At 38.2% G+C, this 12,757-nt stretch overlaps 1 long non-coding RNA gene across 5 annotated transcripts in view; it reads left to right on the top strand.

Annotated features, from left to right (window-relative positions):
• LOC126058770 (uncharacterized) overlaps nt 1-12,757 on the top strand; it is a 275,999-nt gene that overhangs the window by 132,349 nt on the left and 130,893 nt on the right. For 4 of the 5 annotated variants that reach the window (XR_007513285.1, XR_007513284.1, XR_007513287.1 and 1 more), the window contains exon 4: nt 8,980-9,083. This is a non-coding gene — a long non-coding RNA (uncharacterized LOC126058770). Of the gene's footprint in view, nt 1-8,979; nt 9,084-9,784; nt 10,152-12,757 lie in introns of those variants that run through there. The other variant, XR_007513286.1, reaches the window with a different exon arrangement.

Genomic DNA, 12,757 nt, shown 5'->3' with positions numbered 1-12,757 from the left:
TTAATGTACAATTTTCACAAGTGCCCCCAAAACCATCATTTATAAAGCAGCAAAATCAAACACAGGACACATTTCATTTAACTCCACTTCAAGTAGTAGTTGGAGCCCTGGTGGCATCGTGGTTAAGAGCTACAGCTGCTAGCCAAAAGGTTGGCAGTTTGAATCCACCAGTCTCTCCTTGGAAACCCTATGGGGCAGTTCTACCCTCTCCTATAGGGTCGCTATGAGTTGGAATCACCTGGACAGCAATGGGTTCAAGTAGTAGTTGGGCCCTTGAAAGTGTAACTTTTGGTTAATAGGATCTGAAGTATATGGTAGTGCAATTGTCTGTTTTTCCTATTATTTATGTTACTTAACAAGGTATGTAATGTGTACATAATATGTATTAAGGTATCACAAGTGATTTGTACTTGATGACTAACCTGAAGTTTGGCAGTTTGAACCCACCCAGTTGGACCATGGAAGAAAGACCTGCAGATCTGCTTCCATAAAGATTATAGCCAAGAAAATCCTATGGAGCAGTTCTGCTCTGTAACTCATGGGGCCTCCATGAGCCAGAATCAGCTCAATGGCAATGATTTGGTTTTTGGTTTAGTATGTGTTAAACACTAGGATGCTAAAAATAAGACAGCCCTGCCCTTATGGAGTTTATAGTCTGAGGAAGGAATTTCTATGCTAAATTTTTCTTTATAAATCAAATAGCAATGTGTTTCTTCCATATGCCTGCCATTTACCCATATTGTCATATTTTGTATATATATATATATATATATATGTATGTATTTTTTAAGTGTAGCCTACCACCCTCTTTTTTTCTCTTTAAGCCTACATAACCTCTTAGGAGCCTAGTTTCTTTATGGGCAGAATTGGGGAGCTAGTACTCCTCCTTTCAATTCAGGATTAGTTAAAACAATAACACAATGAAAGATGGGAGAAGGCAGACATGAGATAGCTAGAGGAACAGTTTTCAGAGAACGAGTGCACAGGCCCTAAAGCAGGAATGAATTTTGTGTGCTGGAGGAATGTAAAGAAGGCCAGGGTCACTGGAGTTTAGTGAGTAGGAGGGAAAAGCTGGCAGGAGTCTGATCACTGGGAGCTCCCACCACAGTGGATTTTACTTTAAGTGCAACAGGAACCATTAGAATGAAAGATCTGGCTAAAATTAATTCCTTTGTTTTTTCATTCATCCAAATATATGCCAGCTACCATGTTGTTTTTTGTTTGTTTTTACTTCAAAAAAATTTAATGTAGTAAAATACACATAACATTTGTGGAGTTAGCCATTTTTATGTATACATACCAGTGGCGTTGATTACATTCACAATATTAGACAACCTTCACTATTATTTCCAAAATTTTTTCATCATCATGAAGAGTAGCTCTGTATGCATTAAGCAATAACTCTAAACCACCTTCCCCACGCCACAGTTAACCTTTAATCTACTTCCTGACTTTATGAATTTGCCTATTCTAGAAACCTCATGTAAGTGGAATCAGACAATATTTATCTTTTTGTGTCTGGCTTATTTCACAAAGCTTAATGTTTTCAAGGTTCAGCCATGTTGTAGCATATTTCAGAACTTCATTTCCCTTTATGGATGAATAGTATTCCATTATATGTGTTTATTCATTCTTCTGTTGATGGACTCTTTGGTTTTTTCCATCTTTTGAATATGTGAATAATGTTGTTATGAACATTGGTGTACAAGTGTCTGCATCTGTTTGAGTCATTGCTTTCAAATCTTTTGAGTATATACCTAGGAATGGAATTGCTGGGTCATATGGTAATTTTGTTTAAAATTTTGAGGAACCACCTGACTATTTTCCATAGTGGCTGTACTACCTTACAATCCTACAAGCAATGCCAAGGGTTCCAGTTTCTCCATATCTTTGCCAACACATCGTTTTTCCTTTTTTTCTGATACTAGCCCTAGTGGTGAAGTGGTTAAGAGCTCGGCTGCTAACCAAAAAGTCGGCAGTTTGAATCCACCAGCCACTCCTTTGAAACCCCATGGGGCAGTTCTACTTCGTCCTATAGGATCGCTATGAGTTGGAATTGACATGATGGCAATGGGTTTTTAGCCATTCTAGTGGATGTGAAGTGGTATCTCATTGTGATTTTGACTTGTATTTTCCTAATGACTAATGATTAATCATCTTCGCACGTGCTTTTTGGCCATTTATGTATCTTCTTTGAAGAAATGTCTATCCAAGTCCCTTGCACATTTTCAGATTAGGTTGTCTTTTTGTTTTTGAACTGTAGAAGTTCTTTAAATATTCTAGTTTTTAAACCTTTATCGGATACATAATTTGCAAATACTTTCTCCTATTTTGTAGGTTGTGTTTTCTATTTCTTGATAATGACTTTTGATGCACAAATGTTTTTAATTTTGATGAAGTCCAATTTATCTATTTTGTCTTTTGTTGCTTTTGATTTTAGTGTTGTATATAAAAATCCATTGCCAAATCCAAGGTCATGAAGATTTACTTCTATGTTTTTTTCTTTTTCTAAGAACTTTACAGTTTAGCTATTATATTTAGGTCCTTGATTCATTTTGAGTTAATTTTTATATATGGTGTGAGGTAGGGATCCAACATCATTCTTTTTATATATGAAAATCCAGTTGTCCCAAGCTAACATGTTTTTCACTGAGAATACAATGAAATAAATTTAGCCTGTGGAACTCACAATCTAGTTGAGAATTATAGACATAAAACACATAATAAAACTAACAAATATAAAATTACAAACAGATATGTGTGCTGAAGAATTGGAACACCTTTTTCTTTTGTTTTTTGGTCTTTTTTTAAAAATCAATTAAATGATATTTGCCTACCAATCCAATTATAGAGCATCTATAACATTTCCCATATCCAAAGTACGTAATTATATTTTTTAGTAGAAACTTTCAGAAAGATAAGAATAAAGGTAATTATTTATCTTTGCTTTGAAAGGGTAACTTTCGACCAAGGAGATTACCCGTAATTTTTTCTCTGTAGTCTGAATGGTAAATAAAAGGCCGAGGAAGCTGACTTTTAAAAGTAAGCATTAATAGGAGCACACTTCTTTTAGATCACTGACATTTTTTCTGACTTTTAAAAAATAACAGTACACTGCGACAGTGTACATTATTTAAATGCACTGTAGGATCTTGAAATAGTTAGGGTAATGTACTTAGGAAATATATAATTAATTAGCTTAATATATTCTATTACTAAGAGGATTTAATAACTTGATTAGTATTTAGAAGATCTTAGATTTTCTTATACTTGTCTATATTTTGAAGAAAACATAATTATATATGACAATTTTCAAATGGAATAACACAATTGTGCTGAAAAGTAACAAGATATTTCAAGTATGTTAAAAGACTTATATTCTGAAATCTCAGTAGGACACAATTCACCAAGGGTAGAATTTGTTGCAGGGTAGGTCAATCAGTATAAATAGTTAGACATTTGGAGATGAATCAGTATGAGTCTGAAGCCTAGATTGGGCCAGTTAGCTTTTCAAAACCTCCATTTCCTCATCTGTAAAATAGGGAAAATTTCTTGCTGCGTTAAGTATAACCAAGCAAAACCCATTGCTGTGGAGTCAATTCCGACTCATAGCAACCACAGAGTAAAACTGCCCCATAGGGTTTGCAAGGAGTGGCTGGTAGATTCAAACTGCTGACCTTTTGTTTATCAGCCAAGATCTTAACCACTGTGCCACAAGGGCTCTGGATTAGGTAGAAGCCATTGCCGCTGAGTCGCTTCCAACTCATAGCGACCCTATAGAGAGGTAGAATAACGGCCCAAGCACATGGTAGGAGATTAATGAACTGTGGTTATTATAAACAGAATATAATTGCTGAACACAAAAAGACCTCGTTTTAATTATTGTCGTTTATAAGGTAGTCTCAAAGAATGTGTCCCCCATTACTCTTTAACAAAATTCCTGAATATTTACTTCCTCCATTGGATTACGGTGAAGTCATATCTACGTTTAATATATTCAAATTCAACCATATGCACTTGACAAGTTGGGACACCTTTTGATGGGTATGTGTAAAGAAGGGGCCTCAGGTATCCAAGAACGAATTTCTTGATTAAAAAAATGCTGTCTTGAAGTGAAGTCTAAGAATAAAGTGAAAGGGAGTCAGGGTCAGAATGAAGAGGATTCCATAGACAAAGGAAGCTTGGTTCATTTGAGGAACAGAAAGAAGGCCAGTGTCCTGGAGCACAGCTGTTGGTGGAAAATAGGCGCAAGGCAGGTGGCAGGGTGAGTGGGGGTCTGCCTGAGCACAGCCTTGCTTGCCAGGGGAAGGTCATGCTTTTATCCTAGCAGTGGTAAGAAGGAACTGACAGGTTCCAAGCAGAGGCATAACATGGTCAGATGGGCATGCCGGAAAGAATAGAGGGCAGGGGGCTGGCAGGCATGGAAGGAGGTGAGTGAGGAGACTGCTCCAGTAGTCCAGATATTGGTCACTGATGGCTCAGATAAGGGTGGTGGGAGTGGAGATGGAAAAAAGTAAACATATTGGGGAGGAAATTTGAGGTAAAATTGACTGGCCTTAGGGATAAGAGGTGAGGGAGCAGGTGGGACCAAAGACCTAGGTTTCTGACTGAACAATAAGATGGTGTATAAGACAGGGAGCGCTAAATGAGGACCAGGGTTGTTTGGGAAATAGTTTAGTCATCTTTTCCCGTATTAAAACAACAACAACAGCAGCAAAATATCATTGGGTTGCTACCAGGCTTATGAAGATCCTAGAAACTAAGAAGAAAAATCTTTGTTGAAATTATAAAGAAGAAAACTGTCTACTGGGGATAATGCTTAATGGAGGAACTGTAAACACAGAATTAAATGTGGGATTATTTTCCTTGCTTTTGAACTCAATAATTGACCAAAAGTTAGGCTCCTTTAAATTTTAATAGGACCTTAGACTTGTTTTTAAAATCAGCAAAATTTGTTTAGAACACCATCACAACTCCCTCTACCTTGTAAATGAAATATATATTTATAGAAAGCATAATACATACCCAGAACTGTGCTAAATGATTTATGATTGAAATTAATTATTTTCTATGATACTAAGAAACAAATAACTCTAAATATTAAATAACTACTGCATGTATTATTTTCTCCAGTGGTGTGCTGATAAATACCTAACAACTGGCTCTTGCAGTGGGGGTGTGGCTTTATAGCTTCTGCCAGTTTCTTTGTCTGTAATGTAAATTTTCCCACCGCAGCTGATCTCAAGTTACCAGGGTGCTGCCACCAGACATGAAGTTGGGCAGAGTTGTATGGAATCCTCTCCAGAGTCTGAGTCTGCGTAAGCTGGCTCCCACACACCACTGAATCTCCTTTTTATTAATGAGGAATTTAGGCTTTGTAAAGGTTAACTAACTCACCCAAGTTCACGGAGAGTAAGTGGCAGAGTGAGAATTTAAGCCCTGGCAGAGACCCCAAAGCCCATGTGTTTAACTGTTATGCTATTTATGCCAAAAGCTGAATTATAATGTTGAAAGGTTTATGTGAACCCTGAACTAATTTAAGTTTAGCTTCTTTTAACAGGGGAGGAAACTGAGTCCCATAAGGTTTTATTGATTTGCTCAAGGCTAAAGGCCTGTTTGGAAAACCTGGTGGCGTAGTGCTTAAGAATTTCAGCTGCTAACCAAAAGGTCAGCAGTTTGAATCCACCAGGTGCTCCTTGGAAAACCTATGGAGCAGTTCTACTCTGTCCTATAGGGTCGCTATGAGTCGGAATTGACTTGACAGCAATGGGTTTAGTTGGTTTTTAAAGGCCTGTTCATTCACAAAGCTGTGGCCATAACCCAGTTAGTTGTCTGGTCATTGCCCTGCATTATGCTACAGCTACTTTTGTTTTGTTTTGTTTTTGCAAACCTCCTCCACAAAGTGTTTAAATTATTTATCTTTGGTAGAAAGAGACAGGTGTGGGTTTTTTTTTTTCTTTCCACAAATTTGGAGTGAAAAATCTCATCACCTGGCAGTGTCATTCAACAGCAACACCCCACTTGAAGGCAATTAATTAATTGTGAACAGAATTCCTAAAGAATAGTCATAATAATACCAGTCAGAATAGCCATTATTTGTTTAGTGCCGTGTGCCAGTACATTTTTCATAAAGCCAATAAACTTGGGAGATGTAAATGTATTCCAAGCCACATCTACCCTCATGTGTTTGTGTAACTGTGAAACAACACAGCACTTCTGATAAGTCACACAACTAGGATTTAAGCAGGGCTTTCAATGGGTTTTTTTTTTTTTCCAATGGGTTAGTTTTGCTTTGAATCCCTGCAGAGAATTTGCATTTCTACCAAGTTCCCCGCTGAGAATTTGCATTTATACCCCAGATATACTGAATCGGAATCTACATTTAACAAGATTCCCAGGTAGTTCTTAGGTGTAACTTCCTGGGAACTTGTTAGAAATGCTAGAAATGAACTGGCTTGAAGCCCTGGCTTTAAGCCACCTTTAGTGGTTCCAAAAACCCACATTTTAGGAAGCTGATCCTATACAATTCTAGCTTATTTTAGAGCCAAACAAATGACACCATTTGCCTCAATTCAAGATTAGCAGTTTAAAAGTGAAGGATAGGATGAAGATAAATGATGGATTGAATATAAGAACGGCAGTCAAAATCCCAGAACTTCTAATGGAATCGAGAAACTCTATTTGGCCAAGTTACCAATCCTCTCTGAATCCAGAAACATATTTATATATTTCACAAAGGTGTTACTAAAAAAAAAAATAGAGAAAGTTAATTAGCAATGGTAATGCTATAGACAACCACCATTTCTAGGGTATTTTTAAAAATGGTAAAAATATATATAACAAAATATAAAAATATATATAACAAAACATTTGCCAGTTCAACAATTTTACATGAATAATTCTATGATGTTGATTATATTCACCTAGGGAATTTTTGAATTTCAAGGAGACTTCAATTCTTCGAACAATTCAAGACTAGGAATTATATTACCTATCGATAAAAAATGCATAGTATAAAAGATATTACTTACATAAATTTTGATCTAAGGTTAACAAAAAAAAAGCAAAACTATGCTAAATGTGGAAAAACATTACCCATACCCAGTCCAGACCGGTGCCATCAAGTCTATTCCGACTCATAGTGACCGTATAGGACAGAGCAGAACTGCCCCATAGGGTTTCCAAGGAGCGCCTGGTGGATTTGAACTGCCGACCCTTTGGTTAGCAGCCCTAGCACTTAACCACTGCACCACCAGGATTTCCACATATCAAGGAAATAAAATACATTACCCATAAAAAAAAATAATAGAAGTATTTTAATTCCTTGATAATTAATGAGGAAAAACTTGCTATTTATTGCTTGTTAAAGATTTTATTTCTTCATCTTCTTCTTTAAACCATAAGCTATTGAGTATGGAAATAAGGAATAATTCTGAGAATTACATGTAGAAATCACTAAAGAAAAGTGACTTTCTTTAGTCACTACATTTCTCAGGTTTAAATCTGCTGTATTGTTATTTCTCTAGCACAGCAGGTAGACTTGTGGCCTTAGAAAAGAAACAAAAACTGAGTTATTATTCTCTGTTTTTAGAATGTGCTGAGCACATATTGGACCTCTGGAAACATGATATCAAAAAACATTAGATTGAAGGAAAGTACAAGATAAAATGAAGATCCTAAGTATATGCTAGAATGTTGTCTATGCGCCTATGGAGAATCCTTGACCTTTTTGGAGCTGGTGCTTTAAGCCTGGGGACGAGTAGTTGTTTTTTGACAGTCATGTGAAGATTGCATTGGGGACTGCAGATGTGAGAACATTTCTCTGTCAGAACTCAGGATTAAACCCACATCAAAAGCATTGCAAGAAGTAGAAGATCAGTGGGACATACTCAAAACTCTTAATGAGCAGATAGACTGCTGTATAGCTTTTGTGATGTGTGTCAACTTAGTCTTGACACAGCTGCTTCTCAATTCTCTGTGGAAGATAGAATGAGGGTACCAAGGATAATTAAAACCCGCAGATAATCCGCAGGTTCCATTTTAACCCTCAATTGTTACTGACTGCCTTGCAAGCCTTTTAAGAGATCCAGGGACAAGTTGCATCTCCTCTCTCTGATATTGGCTAATCAGCAGATCCCCAAAATTTTGAGAAAGCAGGAAATAAATGGACAGAAGAAGCTGTATGATTCAGAGTCCTGACAGGAAACAGGTGGTACACTCAGAAGGTGATTAAAAGAGCTTAATGAAGTGACCATTCTCAGTGGTGTGAGCAGGGCCAAGGGAAGAAAAATGGATGGAGAAACACTCTGGGGTTAGCAATAACCAGAAGCTTCTATCACCCCATGGAATGAAGGAGTAAGAGGAGAGAGCTGTTAGTAGAACCAACCGATACCTGACTATGGGACAGGCTACTTGGCAAGAGCTGTGGTCTTCCTTAGCGGAAGGCAGCCACTGGCAACCGTGACTCCATAGAGTGGGGGCCAGGGCAGTAAACACCTAACCTCTCTCTGCTTTCACCCTGTGATCTCCTGCCAGTGCCTCCCACTGGCCAGACCAATCTGTAAGCTAGAGAAAAGACAGACCTGTTGATATAATCCCCAGATATTAGCGTCCTGGGCACAGAACAGAGTAAAGAAGGGCAAAGAGTGGATCCAGAGAATGAATGATGAATACCCAGCCTGGAAAGGTTGAGGAAAATGATGGGATAGATGATTCAGTCACGGTCACCAGCCCTTGCATTCTAATGCAAGACCGTGTCTTTTGGAAGAGATACTTTTAAAAAGTCAACAAAGAGAAGATATATGACAGCAACATCCTCTAGAAAAAGGCCATATGCCCCACATAACATATAAAAGGAATATAGCCTTTCGTCCTAGAGAGAAGGAGTCAAGTAATAAGGGGAAAGCTAATATTTATTTGGTTGCTTAACTTTTTGAAGTAGAAAATCTTATCTGTGATTATATTATCTTTTATCAACAGGGAGTCTAAGGGGATCCTTGATGTAAATCTGAATGCAGGACCATTCCAAAGGTCAATCTGAAAAGCAAAAGCTTCCGTTGTCCCTTCTAAAATTCAGAAGCAAAGTAAGTGACCTTACTCCTATATTTCAGTGGCTTTTGTGAAAGACAGTATTACTTTTATTGTTAGCTACAAGAAGAGAACAGTTTGCCCTTCATATCCACGGGTTCCATATCCGTGGGTTCAACTAAACTCGGATTAAAAATATTCAGAGAAATATAAAGAAAGTTCCAAAAAAGCAAAACTTCAATTTGCCACATACCGAGCACTACGCTGAATCCACACAAATGAAGTGATGGGTAGGCATACCCTGCTGTAGCCTCCCGCCATTTCACAGATCCTCAGTCTCTGTCCAGCACTTGTTTGAGCATTGTTTGTCTCCAGTCTTGTCATTATTCCCTAAATAATGCACTACTGTATAACAACTGTTTATACTGCATTTACATTGTATTAGGTATTATAAGTAATCTAGAAGTGATTGAAAGTATACAGAAGGATGTGGGTAGGTTACATACAAATACTGTATCATTTTACGTAAGGTACTTGTGCAACTATGAATTTGGGTATCCACAGGGGGTTCTGGAACCAATGCCCTGCAAATATAGAGAGACTGCTATATTAAAATAAGCTTTTCTTGGAGGTCCAGCTACTGCCAGAAACTGAAATCTATACTTCTAGGTACTTATGGCTCAATTATTTTAATATGTTTATTGATCCAACAATGTGGAAGAGCCTGTGTTAATGCAGCTCTCTTTCTTTCTCTTAGTGGCAAAAATCTTGCTCCAGAGAACTTCTGGGGTTCACGAAAACATGCAAGAGAACATCAGTGCCTGTCTTCCCCATTTCTATTCACTTGCCATGACAGTCTTCGCCCTGTCCCATTTCCAAACCTAATCCTACCAGCACTGGGAGCATTTCAGCATTTTTGGCCCAATATTTGTTGAAGGCTAAACTGAGTTTCACTGCCACTAACTCTGAATCCAAAGTTCTGGGGTGTGCTATGGTGCCCAGAGCTTTCACTGACCCCAGCCACGGGGTGCAGCAGGTGACAAGGTAGGTTTATAATCTGTAGACTTTCATAGTCCTACCCTGCACCTCAGCTTTCTTGACCGAGGAACTGGTATTTTCCCTGCCATTGCCAGAACATCTCTCCCTCCTGAACAGGCTCTGGATCATGACTCCATCATCTTTCTTGCTGCTATTCTGAGCTTTTGCTGCTGTACTCTGTCCACCATTCGGGGTCTCACAAAGAGAGACTTGTTCCTTTTTGTCCACCTGCATACTCCTGCTCCAAAGCCTAGCCCATGTGCCTGGGCTTCTGTCTCCAAACTGAGAATTTAACTTCCCATCAAGATGGATGCACATGGAGAGATTGAGCAGAACCACAAAACACCTCCCTATCGTGAAGGCTTCTGCCACTTGGCCTCTTACATTTGTTCCTCATTTGCTGGGTTAGATGTTTTGTGTTGTCACCTGCCTCCATAAAGTCTGAGTCTGCTAAACTCCCTGCTTTTTCTGCTGAAGTCAACCCCACATCAGGGTCAGTGATGGTAGCTTCCCATTCTATCTGTCCTTAGCTTCCTTCTCCTTTTTATTGTCCCACCTTACTCACTTCCCACTCACCTAGAGGCTAAACCCACCTAATGTTTGACAGATTGTCTGAAATGAATGAATTCCCTCTTTGCCAATCATTATTTATATTCCAGCAAGATATGATATTGAAATGTTAATCTCTCAAATAAGAGACACATTAGAGGGCTGGAACTTCATTTATTTGGTCTGAAAAATGTCAGACAAGTTTAGGAAACTTTACACTCCTCTTTGGTTATTTCATTAGGAAAAAGTAATCTCATTTAACTGGCACTTTTACATCTACATTCATGCTTTTAAAACACTGAAGTGAGTGTTCTACAGCTATGTAAAGAAACACATTATCAAAGCATTAGGAAATGATTAAACTGACATTTTCTTAAGAAAACGAAAGGAGCAGAAAAAAGCCATTCTAAAAGGACTGAGTGCTACACACTCCAGATATTATCTTCAGTGCTTACTCAGGGATCTTTAAAGAAGCTTATTACCAAGTACCCTAAGAAGACAAGTGTGGATGTGTACAGATCAGAGGAATGCAAGTTAATGCACCTGCCAGATTTTACTATCATACAAAGTATGTCAATCAGCACTCAGACCTTGCATTTAAAAATGTGTTCTTTCAGGTTTCTTCCATACTGTATCATCCATAACTCAATCCTCCAAGTCTGTAACTGTTTCATGTTGCCAATTGTCGTAAATGGCATGCATACATACACAGACACACAAACACACATGTACAGACATGTGATTCTAGGTATATTTACAGTCTTTTCTGGACACCAGGCAATATTATGAAATAAGAGAATGTTAGAATTTTGACTGGTCCAACCGTGAAAAGATTCTTATTCACTTGGCATTTATTAAGCATTTTCTGTGTGCCTGGCACCACTTTTCATGCTTTCACACATGCTGTCTCAGGTGATTAGCATGCAAAGCTCCAGGGTGTAGACCCAAGTGGTCAGATAATCATAGTCTTCTGTGAAAGAGCAAAAACATATATGATAAACTGGCTTTATTAGGAGAATATTTCTAGCAGTGAGGCCATCCCCATAAGAAAATTGGGAGGTCAGAGATCGTAGGCCACGGTTTTGTACAGTCTTGTCTCTTTTTCTAAGGCCCTTGTCAAAGACTGGGGAGAACAATGCCAGATACTTGCTTTTTCAACATGTATGGGAAGAAGAGTGAACAAGATTTGTAGGTTTGATTACATGTTGATATGAACACTCCAAAATTTATCTAATCTTGACTTCTCAACAGCATGTGACATGGTTGACCACACCTTCCTTCTCAAAATGCTGTTTCCATGGTTTCTCAAAAACATTACAGGTTCTCTCCTCCCTCTCTGAACATTCCTTCTCAAGATGGCTTATGGTTTCCTCTTCCTCTTTCCTTTGCTTTAACGTCATTGTTCCTGCACATAGAAGCCTTCTCATTCTCCTCACTCTCTTTGGGAGATCTTTTCTACTCCCTTGGCCTCTGAGATACCAAATCTTTTACTGAGCTTCAGATCCATACAGCTTACATTTGTATTACTATCTTTACTTAGACATCCCACACTCAGACTGAACACATTCAGGGCTGAGCTCATGTTTCCCTCTCACTCCTTCCAGTTTGCTTTGGGTGTTTGCAGAATTGTCTTTTGTAAAGCAACAGTGTTGGTTTTTTGAGGATAGGAACTGTACCATATTCATCTCCTTTTTCTAGAGTCTAGCACTAGTAGTGGAAACCCCAGTGGTGTAGTGGTTAAGTACTATGGCTGCTAACTGAAAGGTCAGCAGTTTGAATCCACTAGGTAGTCACTGGAAACTCTATGGGGCAGAAGATGTTTCATAATTGTTGTTGAATGAAGGAAAATGATTGGAGACAGTTCATTATTGCAAAACTTTAATAAAACCTAGGCATTTTTGTATTTCTGGAGATGAAGACATTAGGTTAAGGTAGAGTTAAATGAATGGATAAAGTGACGGTATATTGGAATGAATGGAATCTGTAGCCTCTTCTAAGATCATTTGAGGAAAGAAGTATAACATGTCAATTAAGGCAGATTCTGGGGCCAAATCTGTTCTCAGTTGTGGACTATGTGCAACATTAACTATTGCCATGCTGTAGTTATAACTGAAGGCAACACAGCCCACTTATTATTTTGTCT

The sequence above is a fragment of the Elephas maximus genome, chromosome 15 (assembly GCF_024166365.1).
Source record: "Elephas maximus indicus isolate mEleMax1 chromosome 15, mEleMax1 primary haplotype, whole genome shotgun sequence".
In the NCBI taxonomy this organism is placed as follows: domain Eukaryota; kingdom Metazoa; phylum Chordata; class Mammalia; order Proboscidea; family Elephantidae; genus Elephas; species Elephas maximus.
The sequence above is the reverse complement of the archived record's forward strand: the minus strand, read 5'-3'. Positions and strand labels throughout refer to the sequence as shown.